The sequence below is a fragment of the Rosa chinensis genome, chromosome 1 (assembly GCF_002994745.2).
Source record: "Rosa chinensis cultivar Old Blush chromosome 1, RchiOBHm-V2, whole genome shotgun sequence".
Classification (NCBI taxonomy): Eukaryota; Viridiplantae; Streptophyta; class Magnoliopsida; order Rosales; family Rosaceae; genus Rosa; species Rosa chinensis.
Window position 1 is genome coordinate 33,581,903 of NC_037088.1, and position 486 is coordinate 33,582,388.

A 486-nucleotide genomic window follows, 5' to 3' on the forward strand; every position below is an offset into this window, starting at 1 on the left:
ATTTAGCTAAGCCTAAGCGTTTTAACAATGCTGCTCTTGTTTGGTTTTGGTTATATATATATATGTACTAGTTATATAACTCTTTAATAATGATCGGGCGGTAACTTCAAGACTTCAGGATATTCAAAGGAAGCAACTTCATCAGGATTAGTTGCTGACGTAACTAGAATATACAATATGCTTTTCCACCAAGTATCTTGCATACAAAATTAAAATGCCCTGTGCATGTTAATTAATTGCCATAAAAACGTTTTATTTGGAAATTTGATGGAACTTTTCCTTCTTTCGGTTTTTAAATTCATCATGCAGCCTTACAAAAAAAGTTCATCATGCAGTTTGTCATATTCTGAGTTCTCTTCATTAATATAAACTTGGATGTATCCCTTCTTTTGGGCTAAGATATTTTGTGCGAGACAGGAATTGGACCCATTCAGAGCCGACCCCAGAAATTACCAAGAAATCTCTCAAGTTAAATCATTACAAACG